The sequence below is a fragment of the Miscanthus floridulus genome, chromosome 3 (assembly GCF_019320115.1).
Source record: "Miscanthus floridulus cultivar M001 chromosome 3, ASM1932011v1, whole genome shotgun sequence".
Taxonomy (NCBI): domain Eukaryota; kingdom Viridiplantae; phylum Streptophyta; class Magnoliopsida; order Poales; family Poaceae; genus Miscanthus; species Miscanthus floridulus.
Window position 1 is genome coordinate 5,539,252 of NC_089582.1, and position 15,933 is coordinate 5,555,184.

Below are 15,933 nucleotides of genomic sequence, written 5' to 3' on the forward strand. Positions count from 1 at the left end.
TTTTTGGGTAATGTCTTTCTTATGGGCGTGCGGTTGTTTAACGCCCCGCACGCCGTCGCCTCACATGCACCCGCGCACTCTCCTACCCATGCCAGCTCTCTCTCTCTCTCACCGGTGTTCGACAACCTCCTCCTTGCACCCACGCCCCACCACCTCCTCGTGCCGAGCTCCTCCATCCATCCGAGCCGGCCATGGCAGATCCGGTGGATCCGGCGATGGCCATGGGGGATCTGGCGAGGTAGGCCTCCTACTCGTCATCCTTGTCTTCATCTTCCCCAACCTCGGCGGGCTTAGAAGAGAAGGTTTGGGGGAAGGAAGGCTGGCCAGGTGGTGGGGTTGGCTGGATGGCAGTTAGGGGCCCTAGTGGCGGTGGAGGTGGCTGGGCCAGGTCGGGATGGGAGAGCTCCGGTGGGAGCGAGCTCCAGCAAGAGGGGGAGACGGCCGCCGTAGGCGTGCTAGGGCTTGGCCGGCGGTGGGGGCGAGGATGAGGTACCAGTGTGGAGGAAGAACGGGGAGGGGGGCATGCGGGTGAAGGTTGACGATAGCCGTGCGTGCGGCCTAACGCACACACGACCGTTTTTAGTCGTGTCGGTGTGAGTTGTTTGGTGGCGTGTTGGAGACACCTTTTGTATAAAAGTAGTTACAAGTGAACTTTTTCTAGTTAGTGTGGCCTGAGATGTTAGTTGATATAGAAAGTAGTAGAAGTCGACCATTTTTTGTTTCATTGTGGCTAGATGTGTCATGAAGTGGCGCGTTGGTACATAAAGGATTAGCAAGTGAACATCTTTTTGTGTTGATATGGCTCAGCGGGTTGGTATCAATAGTAGTAGCAAGCACGTGATTAAAAGTGTGGTATACATTTTTCTAGGTTTCATATCTCAATAGAAGAAAAATATTTTTTTCCAGAAGAAATTCGATGTGGTTTTGAAAATTGAAAATCTTTCTCCATTCTGTGTGGCCACCCCTTTCTACCACTCGATAGTCAATGTAACCATCTTCATCGTAGTTGCCCCCTGTGCTCTCCAAAATCTCTTTAACAAAAAACCAGTGTCAACGTAATGGAAACTGGAATCAATGGGCCCTCATCAATCGGTGATTTCCTCTACCACCGGCGCTATGTATTATCATGTATGTATGTAAATATGGAACAACCTGCCTGGCCGCTCGAAATGCGCGCGCGACAGGGGCATTCATGGCCATCCTCGCTCGCGCAGTACATAGACCAGCTCGATCAGTGGCTTCTCTGTGGGTATGGCTACGCTGTATTCTTGATCTCGACTTTAATTTGACTGAAGGAATGAATTACAGTAACTTCTCCCAAGCAGTCGTACAGAACTGCTGGCTTTTCTTTTCTGACAAAACTGAATTGACTGAAGATTGTTGAGGTTGCGAGATCAAATTGAAGTGCGCCCAGCCCTGAATGACCTATGTATTGGAGTATCATGTAGACATATACATGTATATATCGAAAAACCTGCCTGGCCGCTCGATCGACATCCTATAGCGCTCCCAGCCTCGAATTCCCGATCTCCACTCCACCATCCACCGCGCCACCATCCGTCTCGCGTGCCGCGCCATGGCCATGTGGATGGTCACCAGGGCCAAAAAGAGGAGACTGGAGGAGCAACAACGCCTCACCGACAGGATCAGCAACCTCCCCGATGGCGTCCTCGGCGACATCGTCTCCCTTCACCCCACCTACTTCTGCCCCTTGTGTGATTGTTGAAAACCTGAGATGCAGCTTCGTCAACCCTTTTCTATGGAAATTATTGTGACCATGTGCTGGTCTATTTGGATGATCCATAATGACGTGATCTTCAGAGGCATCCCTCACTCTATTCTTCGCTGTAAAGAAGTTTTCAGGAAGGAATTTGCCCTAGTAGTTAAGCTTCGGGCAAAGGCCAGAAATGGTCCATTCTCACTGGAGGAGGCACTGTGGTTTATTGTTACACAGTGAATATTATGTTATTATACACTTGGGTAATGTTGAGAAAATCAAAACTACCAATATATTTTCATTAGGCAATGTCAGATTCTATTCCATTCATGGAGGGCGAAGGACGCATCGAGAGCTCTTGGATTCAACCATGCTCAATTAGCAATGTTCCTACAGACACTGAATAGGTTTCTTACTGATATGTCTCATGAACATGTATAGGCATAGCCATCTAAGACAAGAGATCGATCGTCGTTCAAAATGCAAGGTTATCCACAGCAGCCATGGCCGCCGCTCCACCCCAGAAAAATGACATTCTCCGGCCTGCTCAGGAACTCAAGACGACGATTGTGTACGAGCGCAACATCGTGCGTGAAGTACGTAAGAGCTTGCTCACGTTTGTTGTCCCTTTTTCGATTGCATTAGGTGGTCCGTCGTTGATCTATTATGACTTATGAGGAGTATAATAACTTTTTCTCTCGACGCCTGCTTGTAGATTAAGGTTCTAGACGCGAAGATTGGTAAACTCGAGCTCCAGCTCAACAGTGAGTAGGAAAAGATCTCCTCCTGCGCTGGCTTGCTGGAGGAGATCATCCCCAAGCCACAAGGCTCACTGTGTTCTTCGGTGCGGGCAGAGCGAGACAGGGCCGGCGCCAAGAGAGATAGGGTGTACCAGAAGCTTCAGCGCCAGCAGCTGGAGATGGAGATCCACAACCACAACGGTCAGGGCGGTGCCCCTAATCCTCTTGCCGGCGCCGTCAGTGCCGGTGCCAGCAACTATCGCATCAGCAAGAGGAGCTCGGCGCGGCTAGCTAGCTTAGAATTAATTGCGCTGTATCTGTATGCGAGCTAGTTGAGTAATTTATTCGACTATACAACATGCAAATACGATGATCCTATTATTTTTGTGTAGAGGTTTACATGTTATGTACATTGTGTGATAAAGCAAGTACATAGAATGTGTCTGCATGTGTGTTTGTGTTTGTGCGTGGGCGTGCGTGCGTGCTTGTGTGTGTGTGTCTTGTGTCTGTGCGTGCACATGTGTTGTGTGGGTGTGCATGCGCGTGCGTTGTGCAGGTGTGTCTGTGTGTCTGCGCGTGTGTGGTGGGGTGCATGTGTCGGCGCGTCTATGTGTGGGGGTGCGTGGATGTGTGTGTGTGTGCGGCTGTGCATGTGGGTGCGTGCGTGTGTGTGTCTGCGCGTTGTGCGTGTGTGTGTTTGGGCGTGTGTGCATGTTGGTGTGCTTGTGCGTGTGCGCGCGCGTGTGTGTCTGCGCGTTGTGCGTGTGTGTGTTTGGGCGTGTGTGCATGTTGGTGTGCTTGTGCGTGTGCGCGCGCGTGTGTGCGTGTTGTGTGTGTGTATTCGGGCATGTGTGCGTGTGGGTGTGGTTGTGCGTGTGTGTGCACGCGTGTAATGTTGAGAAAATCATTTAATGCAATACATTTTCATTAGGTACTGTTAGATTCTATTCCATTCATGGAGGGCGAAGGACGCACCTTGAGAGTTCTTGGATTCAACCATTCTCAATGAGCAATGTTCCTAGAGACACTCAATATAGGTTTCTTACTGATATGTCTCATGAACATGTATGTACAACATGCAAATACGATGATAAACTAAGTACATAGAATATGTGTCTACATAGAATAGGTTTTTAAGCTGAGTATTACACAATTGGATATGCTACAATATCTGCACAAGTCAGAAACCTGGGCAGCAGCAAGAAGTCAGCAATCAGCAGAGCACTCACGTCATCAACTGTGACATCGAGGTAGGTGCGAACCCTAGCTACGATTCACTGTGTGATCGATATGCTTATTATTTCCGAATACGGATCGGTCAGGAACCCCGGATGAGATCGATCCTGCCGGCAGGTTTACTACTGCAGGAAAGCTGTTCAAATTTTCAATGGATATGTTTACCGAGAGGATACCACGGCATATTTCGTCGTGGCCACACGCCACCACCTACTACACTAGATGTCTAGACCTCGAGATGACTAGATGTCTACATCAACCAACCGGTGACATCCGACCGCGGGCCGCTTTTTGTTCAACTTTCAATTGATGACAGACATCCAGCCCACTCTCGACCTCAACTTACTAGTAATTGCCTAAACCGGGCACCCATATATTCCTCCCCCTCTCTCACTCACCAAAACCCAAGGAATAATCCCTCTCACCAACCATCCACAGCCGCCACCCGCGCCGCAATCCCGAGTCCCTACCCGACTCACACCTGCGACTGCGAGAGAGGGCAATTGGAAGACGCGGGAACGCGCTACGCCATGAAGGCGGCGCCGTCGAGGTCGACGATGTTGATAACGAATGATCGCAGGTCACTGGCTCCAATGGCCACGCACGTTTCTCCCGGCCCGTGCCCGCGTCAGATGGAAGGGCGCTGCACCGGGAGCTGCTGGGTGGCCGCAACACCGTGAGCAAGCTGATGTCCCGCGAGATCCGCCATCTGCGCGGCCGGATGCCGCCGCGCCCAGACATGAACTTTTGTACAAAGAAGTTCCGGCGCTTCAAGCTGCAGGTGAGCAGTGAGCTAGCTAGAGACGACCATGTCCATCCCATTCCCATCCTGCAAATCCCGGCCGGCCGGCCGTACTTGGCGTGTTGCCTCTCCAACCCATAGATCCATAGACTATAGTCCATAGTCATGCAATTACGAATGCACGCGCTCGCGCGACCGCACGCAGTGCATGAGATACTGATGACACACTGCGAGATGCCGAGATGACCAGGAGCTGTTGCTCACAGGGAAGTTTTGTTGGTGTCATCTACTCATCTGAACATTTTGCCCGGATAACACTTCAAACACTTCTTTATGTACTGGCCTTGACTAACCTGAAATTGTCGATTTGTCTCCTTGGGTCGGGTATCATCATTTAACTTTCGATAGGTCAGTATCAATGTATTTGGAGGCCAAAAAGTAAGAGAAGTAGAAATAGCGAAATCTTTACTGACCGATGGTCCATCGGTATTTTCGTATTTTTACCGACCCTATGTCCGACGCTAGTTTGGGCTGTGGTATAGTGTTGTGATTTTTCCCCCTTGAAAAAAAGCTTCCTGGTACGAGTACTAGCTTGCGTGTGTGTGTCTCTTGTGTCTGTGCATGCACATATGTGTTGTGCGTGTGCACGGGTGCGTGTGCGTGGTGCGGGTGTGTTGTGTGCTTAGCAGCCATGTTCCAGTTCCCGTCCGAGTTCTCGGAACGGGAATGGGAACTTAGGTATCATTTTATAACGTGGGAAAAGGGAACATTCGTATTTTCAGAACGTAGACGTTCCCGGAACGTGGAACATGAGAACGGGAACGTGGGTCATATTCCCGTTCCCAGGGTGCTAACGTTGTGTGTGTATTCGGGCATGTGTGCGTGTGGGTGTGCGAGTGTGCGCGCGCGTGTGTTGTGCGTGCGCATTGCTTGTGCGTCAGTGTGTGTGCGCGCGTGTGTGGTGGGGTGCATGTGTGGGCGCCTCTTTGTGTGGGGGTACGTGGAAGTCTGTGTGTGCGGCTGTGCTATGTTGTGTCACCCGCTGTTGCTATCCCAGCTGGATATTATATCCCAATGTATCATAATGGAAACGGCATGTATCTGCCAGTGCCACCATCAGGTAACAAGTCTTCCAGCCTGCTATCTTGTGCTAATCTGACTGTCATGTGATGATGTTCGAAATTATTTATGATGTGCTGCTCTTGCTATCAGATTTGAATCATGGACTGGCCAGACCATCGGGAAGAAGTCAGGTAATAAACCTTCTCATCATGTGTTCACAGCTTTTTTCTGTAAGCAAATGACACTCTTTCAAGAGGAAAATTGATTCAATTAACTTAACTGCTACCTTATTCCATTTATTCTGATTCATGTTTCATTTATGTCGAACTTGATCAATAATAATTGTTGATCTTATTCCTTTGTTCAGATGGGGCAATCTGGTTCTTCCAGACCAGCAGGGCCGCCACATAGAAGCAGAAATTAACAAAAATGTAAGTATGCCTAGCTTGCCCATCATTGGCTTCACGGCAATTTAGACATGATATCTTATATTCTACATATTGTCCCATGGACTTCCACAGGTTTCCTGCAGTTAATGATGGTGACTTGGGTAAGTAGAGACTAGTGACTAGGAAGGACTCCTTTCGTAAAGCCAACCAATCGAGCCGGATCCAAGAGGACATTAACAGGGAGCGAAGCGCCGAGCTCAATGAATCTGCTCTGTGCCCATCCAGCATCCTCCTTCCTGCTATCGAGTCGATGTAGAGCCTCCCTTGATCACAGGACGAGCTTGGACTGCTGAATGAGAGCCAATCCCGGGTTACCATCTTCTGTAGTCTTGAGCATGGCGGCGTGATCTTGCTTGAAGAATGCAGGTGCTTTCCTAACATTAGGCTCATCTGGCTACCTGGGAGGATGAACAAGCTTTGAAGCTGATCTTTCCGGCGGCACCGGCTTGGGGACAAGCCGGTTCTCAAGAAGGGAGGAATGTCACGATGAAGCCGGCGTCTAACCTGAACCTGAGGGAGGCACTGATGATGGCGAAGCTAATGGTGGTGGAGAAACAAACCAGGACGCAATACAGCCAGAAAGGCCCAAGAGGAAGGTCCAACCCAACAGCAAGTATCTCGGCCCAAGTTGGACGAAGCCGTAGTCTAGCGTGCGGAGTCGGCTAGTGGGAGATGTTATCTGAGAAGGGGGAAGCAGAGGGGAGGGGGAGAACGACACGGAAACGAACCGGCCGGCTGCGTCCGGAGCGATGGCGAGTGCTGCTCGATGTATCCTAAACCCACTCACTCTTCATGTTGAATTCGTTCTAAACCAGTGAATTGCTAAGTAGTGTCGTAACATGTAGGTACTTGTTGCTCAGAATTTTGTGCCATATATCTAGCAACGACTTGCATGGAGTCCGTACATACGTGCCATGCTATTGTTTGAATTCCTCTGATCCGTTCCATACTTCCATAGCATCCAAGATCGAACCCAGTGACCACCTGCATGGCGTCTTCGTTGCCGGAGGAGCTCATCCAAGAGATCCTCGTGCACGTCCTCGCAGACGAGCCAGTGCGCCTAGTCCACGCCAGCCTCTTCTGCAAGGCCTGGCGCCGCAACATCTCCGACCGGGACTGCTTCCTGCGCCGCTGCCGCGGATTCCATGGAGCGCCGCCACCGCACGGCTACATCCAGAACCGCTACTCCGACGCCTCATCCATGCAATTCGTCCCTGCGACGACTTGCATCCCCTCCCCCATTCGCATGCCTGCAGTCGACTAGAACTGCTGGGTCGCCCTTGACAGCCGCCACGACTGCGTGCTGATCCACTTCAGGGACGCGTCAAAGAGGAGACTCGTCGTCTGGGACCCCATCACCAGCAGCCAACAGCACCTGAGATTGCCCTCTGATAGGTACCCCTCCTACTCGTCCTACAACTACACAGGGGCGGTGCTGTGTGCCAAGGACGGCTGCGACCACCTCGATTGCCACGGTGGTCCGTTCCGTGTGGTCTTTGTAGAGACCAACCTTCTCAGCCCTATATTCGCATGTGCATACAGTTACTCATCACTGACCGGTGCATGGAGCGCTCCCACCCCCAATCAGATCACTGTCAACGTACTCCAGCTACTACCCCTCCAGAAGTGGTCGCAAACCCAATCTTCTTATTGGAGATGTCGTATACTTCCCCTTTGAATATACCACAAGCATCCTCAAGTATGACCTGTGTACACATTGGCTATCTGAGATCAACATGCCACGAGGTATGTCTAGGGCAGTTCTCATGAAGACAGAGGATGGAGGGCTGGGACTTGCCACCCTGTCTGACGACAATTGCATCCATATGTGGTCACGACAAGATGTTACGAACGGCATCGATGGGTGGGTGAAACACAAGGTTATGAAGCTTGGAACGCTGCTCCCAAGTCATGTACCATACAAGTCATATCAAGTGGTTGGCTTCGCCGAGGGCACAAATACTATTTTCGTTAACATATCTACTGAAATCTTCACACTCAACCTCAAGTCAAAGAAAGTGAGAAAGGTTGGCGAAAGAGAGGGCGAACGGTTCGACCTCATCTTGCCTTACACGAGCTTCTACACTCCAAGGTATATATAGTAGCTTTGTGGCACTCTTTATTTATACCTCTGTTTTACAATTTTTATGTTATAGTTATGTCCAAAAGTTCATTTACTTCTGTCAAGTAGTCATAAACCGGAGCAATAGGATGTGAAACAATACAAATTACTGTCACCTATATATTTTTTAAGCTGTGACTTGTAAATAATCTTTTGGGAATGTAAGGTCAATCGGAATTCCATGGTGGTGTATAGATTTTTAACTATTTTGGTGATATACTATCAACATATCTATAGGAACTTAAAGATATATTAAGTTGTATTAACTTGTAGGCCATGTGATGCAGAAGTACCAAGCCATATAATCATTTAGCAGCACACATATCAAATATTTGCAAACATCAAACTAATGGATTGTATCTTTTCAGATCTTGCTATAAGGGCAAACTGTCACTACCATGAAGATGCAATGATCCATCCATGAACATGATCCTGCTACTGTTTGATGGTTGAGTAAAAAAATAGGTTCTCATGGCATTAAGTATGTTTAATTTAAGTTGTGCAGTTGAAGGAAAGAAAGAGTTCATCATATTTTGTCTTTTTACATTCAGCTATGCAATTGTTGTGACCATAGTATATCTCATCGCGCTATCTCCTCTTTCTTGCTCCTTGGGGATTTGATCTATAAGGAAGACAGGAAAGCCCTTTGTCAGTCATACAGCTTGCATTGGCAGCGAGTGGTGTCATAGTCATACTGGGAAAAAAAACAGAAGAAACATTTTCTGGTTTCTGCAGAATCCATTCAATATAGGGTCATGTATGATTGCATCCTACAGACCTGTGCAAATAAATAGAAGAGAGAACATTTTCTGAACCTGAAACACTGCTTTTTGATGGAGGTACAGTACACATGTCAATTTACTAGTACTTAGCTAATTAAGTCTCATTATTGATCATGTGCCTGCTGCAGACATTGCTAGACGTATATAACAAGTCTTAGTTTCTGCAGCAGGCGATGCGATATAATTTCGTGTAAAATGGCTATGCTTTTCTTTTTCCGTGTGTCAGTTTTTCAGTTTTCAGTTACACGTGAACAAGTCTACCCGGGCTCCAAGCCTCAATCTAGTATATGATTCAGTTTTAGTAAACTAGGGTGTGATTTTGGTTCAATGATCAGATGAGTCCGGCTCGCTCCTATGGGCCTGGTTGAGCTAGGCCAAGCCTGCTGTATGCAACTCATGTTTGGTTGATTGTACGAGTATATAATAGATGAGGCATATCAGTTGTTTGGTTTCCTGCTTACTGGCTTGTATCTGCGCTCGCTCTCTCTCTCACACGGCCCCGCATAGAAGAAACGGAAACAGTTTCTAGCTGGTTTACTTAGGGCCAGGCCCGAAGCCGAAGGAGCATTTTGCATGCTGCCAGACAACTGATCACTACGGAGCTGACTTTAAAGCAGGAACCAGCCTACCAATCACGACCTTAGTTTCCCTAGCTTCAGTTTCAGTAAACTACTTATACTAGTATATATGCATGCCCACTGAATTTCGACCGGAAGCGTTCACTTGAATTTACTGAGTGTTCGCTTGACAAATTACACAGTTGACTTCTATAACTGAGGATCAGACGACGTGGGTGTCCGATGCTATGGTTGACATCTTCAGCCGAATCGGTGTGCTTAGGCTTAATAATTAGCTGAGGCCGCACTAATTCCCACATTTAGTCCAAGATTGAAATCATGAAATAATACACTTGCTTGATATATACTCTCTCCATCCGATAAAAAGTGGCATTTCTTACTTCCCAAGAAATCAAACATTTTTTTCAGTTTGACCAAATATATAAAAAAATATTAATATTTATAGTGCATAAATAATTAGTATCGTTAAATAAATAAATGATATGTTTCCGTAATATACTTATTTGAAAATGTACTTATATTTTCTATAAAATTAGTCAAACTTAAGAAGTTTAACCAGCATAAACTCCATAGCGATACTATTTTGGGACAGGGGAAGTATATTATTGCTTTGCTAGTCATTTTGGTGCTTGTGTTTTTGCATGCATCCATGCTTAGCAGCGTTGCATCGTCCTAGCCTCCATTTCGACATACATACAATACAGTACTACGTAAGCATTCAACTTGAGTACAGTAGTTTACGTACGTACTACGTATACGTAGTTGCACCTGTAACGTTGTAACTACGTTTACTACAAAAGTATGTATCCTCTCCTTCCTTGAGCACCGTGCAGTGTATGTTCTTAGATCGTGAGCTTTGCGGTTCCCTCTTCCCTGCTGTCCTGTGCACATGCATGCATGCCACAAGAGAGTCAAGACTGATCTTAGTCAGCGCCTCACTAGCCAAGTCAATGCCGAAAATTCTGCACAACCATGCATGCATATGAAGTGAAATCTACTCCTGCACAGCACAGGTTTGGACTTTGGAGTAAGTTGGTTGTGTGGCACTACATAAAAAAGGCACATATCCACAAGCGGCTCCTACAAACGCCGCACAAAAGCGGCATGATGCGAGTTTACAGACGCGCCTTCTGTAGTAAGTCGCCGGCGGGGTCACCGGTCCAGCAAGGTCAACACACGTCTATAATAAGAGCTTACTATAGACGCATGTCAGTAAAACTCGTCTGTGCTAACACTACAGGCTTCTGTAACACGCATCTGTAGCTGCATCAAATATTACAGACGCGTGTTGTGTTTTCCGAGTCTCGGATAACGAGTTGAAATTCCACAGACGCCCGTACGGAAACATGCGTCTGTATTTGGATAACATATTACAGACGCACGTACGGGACATGCATGTGTAATAATATCACATATTAACAGACGTGTGTTATGTTACAGATGCGTGTTGTGAACATGCGTCTATATCTTTTGCCCTATTACAATGCGTATAGCTTTCAGACCCGTGTTGTGAACACGCCTCTGTAGTGTTCGTACTTGGATCAGATGCGTCCTGCTCTATACGTGTCTGTAATTTGTGCAGATGTGTGTTCCGTACGCACGTCTGTAGTACTTGGCCTATGGACTTAGCCGTCGGCACGTGCTAATGGGCAAAGGGAGGTCACCTCAGTCAGCTAGCTCAAGCGTGCGGTGGTTGTGGGCTCCTGCGGCTCTCATGTAGGCAGCGCCGGCCGTGGTCGCGCGCGACGCAGGCCTATGGCTTTGACGAATGAGGAGCTCATTGACGGGCGGAGGGTCATGCCACGCCGGTGGGTGGAGGGCGGAGGCCGCGCTCCGCGTAGGCTGGTGGCGGCAGAGGGGCGTGCTACTGTTGTAGGCGGTAGGCCGGAGGGGCGTGCTGTTGTAGCGGGCGGCGGCTGGGAGTGGGCTCAACGCTGGCGTTGGCCCAGGCGTGCTCCGACTGTCCTTCGCCATCTCGACCTACAGGAGATCGCCGACGTGCTCAGCTATCCTCCTTGGTCCCCGGCATGCTTTGCTCTCAAGCCTCCTGGTCCCCGGCGTGCTCTGCTCTGGTTTCTCTGTAGGTGACCAAATTCTTTGCTAAATAGCATTGTCGTTGTAACAGAGCGTACATGAGAAAGAGAGAGATTTGGTAGGGAATCGCTCAGTGCTAATCCTAGGGTCATCTCGCCGCTGGTGGAGCCTTCCCCCTCGTTGGAGAGGAGGAAGATGAAGACAGTGGAGGAGCTCTTGGTGCCTCTCTCTGGGTTGCTCTACTCTTAGTGCAGAGCTCGAGTGGAACGGTGAGGACTCGAATGATCTGTGTGGAATCGTCCTCCCCCCTCTTAGGATCCGACCTCCCCCTTATATTCCAATGTTGGTCAGGTACATGGTGTTTTGGGGGAGTTCAGCCTATGGTCTACATGCGCCAGAGTTGAGCCTATGGTCTACATAGCTGCAAGGGCCCTATACAAACATCGGACAAATGCGCGTCTGTAGCAATTCGCGGTCGGAGAGATTGTCCGGCTGTCGGATTCGAGGACGCTGAGCTTCTGCAAGCTTGGGCACCGTGGTTTGGAAATAGCATTGCCGAGGCTGCACGGGACGTGAAATTGGACACGGCTCAGGGAGAGGTTGGTGAAATGGTTGAAGACGCCATGGGGATTGTCGACAAAAGATTCTTGGTAGTCCTCCGAGGGGTATCCTACAAAGGTAGATTGATCGGTGGAGGCGCTCGTGATAGGAACCGGATGGTGACACAAGGCGCAGAGATAGCGATTTAGACAGGTTCGGCAATCCCCATGGAGATGTCGACAGGCGCAGAGATGTGCGTGTGGGTGTGGTTGTGCGTGTGTGTGCACGCGTGTGTGCGTGTATATCTGTGAGTGCATGCGTGTATATCTGTGACATGCGCAGAAGCTCACAAACGGAACAACATGATAGCCTTGCAGGTTCAAACCCTTTCCTACCTCCCTAACAATGCTTGACTTAAGATCAATAGTAATCAGCTGACCACCAGTCCGTCATGGAAGGCTGCTCATATCACAAGGCACGAGAATAACACTTATGCCATTCCAGCTTCAAGATTATCTCAAATTCTAAGCTATCCGCGACACATATATAATGTTTTACATTTCACCGTTAGGTAACAATATTATATTTTCCTTCCTAAATTTATTTGCATCTTGTCTCATCAGCTATGTTGTGTCGCCCGCTGTTATTTTTAAAATTAAGAAACTAGCTTTACTAATAAATAAATTTTCAGCTTTTATTACTACAAAATGATTTGAGGTGATAGACCATTTCATTTACAGAGACGATAAAAAAATGTCTCTGTCTCCAAAAGTGTCCAACGTGTAAAACTGAAACATGCAGCCATGAAAAAGGAAAAAAAAAAGAAAAAGAAGTTCAAAATTTATGTTTTCTAAGCAAAATATAACCCAAACTCAAATTAGCTATTTTCACTAGTACAAAGACACTGGAGGTCAAAATACAATGGTTTCGACCACGGTTGTGAAAAGGCCAGAAATGGTCCATTTCTCACTGGAGGAGGCACTATGGTTTATTGTTACACAGTGAATAGTATGTTTATTATACACTTGGGTAATGTTGAGAAAATCGAAACTACCACGTATATTCCATTAGGCAATGTCAGATTCTATTCCATTCATGGAGGGCGAAGGACACATCGAGAGCTCTTGGATTCAACCATGCTCAATTAGCAATGTTTCCTACAGACACTCAATAGGTTTCTTACTGATATGTTGAACATGTATAGGCATAGCCATCTAAGACAAGAGATGGATCGTCGTTCAAAAGGCAAGGTTATCCACAGCCTCCATGGTCGTCCGCTCCAACCCCAGAAAAACAACCTTCTCCGGCCTGCTCAGGAACTCAAGATGACGATTGTGTACGAGCGCAACGTCGTGCGTGAAGTACGGACGAGCTCGCTCACGTTTGTTGTCCCTTTTTCGATTGCAATTAGGTGGTGCGTTGTTGATTGATTATGACTTATGAGGAGTATAATAACTTTTTCTCTCGCCGCCTAGTGCGGAGGGCTCAATATGGCTAGGTAGGGCTTTGCCACACCTTGATTTTAGTGCTTCCTTTTCTCTCCTCTTTTATATTTTGTGTTTTTTTTCTAGTGTTTTTCCTATATCTCACAATAAAATGAGCCATGGAGCTCTATTGGTATAGTTGGTGCACACCTTAACCTGTATTTGTCCTCCGCCACTGTCGATGCCTTGCTTACAGATTAGGGTTCTAGACGCGAGGATTGGTAAACTCGAGTCTACAGCTCAACAGTGAGCTGGAAAAGATCTCCTCCTACTCAGGCTTTCTGGAGGAGATCATCTCCAAGCCACAAGGCTCACCGTATTCATCGGTCCGGGCAGAGCTAGACAGGTCCCATGCCCAGAAGAGATTAGGGCATACCAGAAGCACTAGCGCCAGGTAGCTGGAGATCCACGACCACCAACGGTCAGGGGCGGCGACCCTAATCCTCCTGCCAGCGCCGCCAGGGCCTGCGCCAGCCACTAGCACATCAACAAGGAGCTGCGCGTGGCTAGCTAGCTTAGAATTAATTGCTCTGTATCTGTATGACGAGCTAGTTGAGGGGATTTATTTGCCTATACAACATGCAAATACGATGATCCTATTGTTTTTGGGTAGAGGTTTACATGTTATGTACATTGTGTGATAAAGCAAATACATAGAATATGTGTCTGCATATGTGTTTGTGTTTGTGTTCGTGTTGTGTGTGGGCGCGCGTGCGTGCTTGTGAATGTGTGTTGTGTTTGTGCGTGCTTGTGAGCGCGTGTGTGTGAGCGCGTGGCGTGCGTGTGTGCGCATGTGCATGTGCGTGTGTGTGCGAGCGTGTGTGGTGGGCTGCATGTGTGGGCGGGTCTATGTGTGGAGCTGCGTGAATGTGTGCGTATGTGCGCCTGTGCGTGTGGGTGCGCGCGAGTGTGTGTCTGCGTGTTGTGCGTGTGTGTGTTCGGGCGTGTGTGCATGTGGGTGTGGTTGTGCGTGTCGTGTGTGTGTGCGTGTCGGGCGTGTGTGAGTGCATGCGTGTGTATGTGTATGTGACATGTGCAGAAGCTCACTACCACTGCTTGACTTAAGATCAATAGTAAACAGCTGACCACCAGTCCGTGCTAGTAGAGAGGTTTAATCGTACCTACTGCAGGCTGCTCATTCTTCTTATATCACAAGCTGGGAGCGTCATGCGAGGTACGAAAATAACACTTATGCTATTCCAGCTTCGAGGTTATCTCAAATTCTAAGCTACCGGGACACATATATAATGTTTTACAATATTTCAGCGTTGGGTAATAATATTATATTTTCCTTCCTAAATTTATTTGCATCTTGTGTCATCACCTATGTTGTGTCCCGCTGTTGCTATCCCAACTGGATATTATATCCCCATGTATCATAATGGAAACGGCATGTATCTGCTAGTGACACCGCCAGGTAATAAGTCTTGCAGCCTGCTATCATGTGCTAATCTGACTGTCATCTGATGATGTTCGAAATTATTTATGATGTGTTGCTCTTGCTATCAGATTTGAATCATGGACTGGCCAGATCATCGGGAAGAAGTCAGGTAATAAACCTTCTCATTGTGTGTTCACAGCTTTTTCTGTAAGCAAATGGTACTCTTTCAAGAGGAATTCAATTAACTTAACTGCTACCTTATATATTCCATTTATTCTAATTCATGTTTCATATATGTCGAACTTGATCAATAATAATTGTTGATCTTATTCCATTGTTCAGATGGGGCAATCTGGTTCTTCCAGACCAGCAGGGCAGCCACGTATATAGAAGCAGAAATTAACAAAAATGTAAGTATGCCTAGCTTGCCCATCATCGGCTTCACGGCAATTTAGACATGATATCTTATATTCTACATATTGTCCCATGGACTTCCACAGGTTTGCTGCAGTTAATGATGGTGACTTGGGTAAGTAGAGACTAGTGACTAGCAAGGACTCCTTTCGTAAAGCTAACCAATCGAACCGGATCCAAGAGGACACTAACAGGGAGCGAAGCGCCGAGCTCATTGACTCTGCTCTGTGCCCATATACGACACTGTTAAGTTGAATTTACATATACGACACTGAAATCCAGTAATATTATGAAAAATATTTAATCAATATAAATTTATGGGGCCTAGAAACAGTCTCCCCAAAAATGTCACAACTATCACTATACAGTGACGTGCATAAATAAGCAACTTTCTTTATCCGACGGTTAGCGTGGGCTATTGTTATTTTAAATGAAGAAACTAGCTTTACTAAATAAATTTTCAGCTTTTACTACTACAAAATGATTTGTGCTGATAGACCATTTCATTAACAGAGACGATAAAAAAATGTCTGTCTCCAAAAGTATCCAACGTATAAATTCAAACTGAAACATGCAGCCATGAAAAAGGAAAAAAGAAAAAGAAGTTCAAAATTGTATGTTTTGTAAGCAAAATATTTCCCAAACTCAAATC

At 47.2% G+C, this 15,933-nt stretch overlaps 1 pseudogene; it reads left to right on the top strand.

Annotated features, from left to right (window-relative positions):
* Positions 1-2,220: 2,220 nt before the first annotated feature.
* Positions 2,221-15,382, top strand: LOC136543025 (uncharacterized; annotated as a pseudogene).
* Positions 15,383-15,933: the final 551 nt, after the last annotated feature.